The sequence below is a fragment of the Taurulus bubalis genome (assembly GCF_910589615.1).
Source record: "Taurulus bubalis genome assembly, chromosome: 3".
NCBI lineage: Eukaryota > Metazoa > Chordata > Actinopteri > Perciformes > Cottidae > Taurulus > Taurulus bubalis.
In genome coordinates, this window is record NC_136591.1 from 19,874,742 (window position 1) to 19,875,913 (window position 1,172).

A 1,172-nucleotide genomic window follows, 5' to 3' on the forward strand; every position below is an offset into this window, starting at 1 on the left:
GACAAACCCCCACCCCTCTTCAGATAATCATTTGTAGACTGTAATCCAAAACCTTTTATCACAAGCCAAAGTTTTAGTGGGAGTAAGAATGCAACATGGCATCTCTTTTCCTTTTTAGGGGTCAGTGGACTGGTCGCATCACTTCCTTGTTGGTCAGATCTGACATCCTCACACCCACTAAAACTTAAATGAAACCTTTGAATGTGCTGCTGTTGGGTATGTTGACAGGCGGGGCACTCGCGGTTACATTCCTGGCATACTTTGGTTATCAACTGCTTCTCCAAGGTCTTAAAGGATGCCCTGTTGTCGTCTTTATCAGTTATGGTGAAGGTGTTGACGGCTACAAAGTGACACTGACTTCAGCACTGCCTAGTGAGCATGAAGAAGACAACACATCTCATTGACTCGGTGTTACTCATCAGCGAAGCACCGCTTTGAAAGGTGTAATTCATGGCTGTCGTAGTGTTGTTGTAATTCGATTTAGCTTGGACACTTGCTGTGGAAAACTAGTAAAACCTCATTCCACCAAAGAGTCTGTTTGTGTTGCTGTGTCAGTCCTAATTTTACACAACGTGTAATACCTAACGGGCAGTTATACTTTGGAACGTGCAGGAGTTTATGGTTGCAATAAATACAATGCTGCATGGATGGCCCAACCGCGGAAGTTTGCAACATATTGGTTCCCTCGACAAAAAGTCATTTAAAAAAGTGATTATTGCAGAAACTAAACATTAACTTGATATTAATCGTCACATTCAGTTACATACATGACATTTGACTTTGCATTTAACCCATCCTCAGCATTAGGAGCAGTGTTTTGAGTAACTTCAGGTTCAGTGTCTCGCTGTAGGACACAAAGGACGACCCGCTCTACCCAATGAATCACTGTTTTTCAAATTTAGAAAAAAAAGAAAATCACAGGTTTATGAGACTTGCATGTTTTGTTCAACAAGATATCCTCACAAATGAACCCCAGCTTGTATTATTTTGTATGAATGAATGCAATGAGCAGAAGTAAATATCAAACGTTGGGCTATAAAAAAAACAAGGCTGTTGCTTGTGTTCACCATTACGACGTTTAATTGTCTCATTTTGACACTGATTGTCAACCGCCTTTTTTTTTACGACACGTTGAAAGGGTCAAAGATCACGTGGGGTATTTACTGATGCAT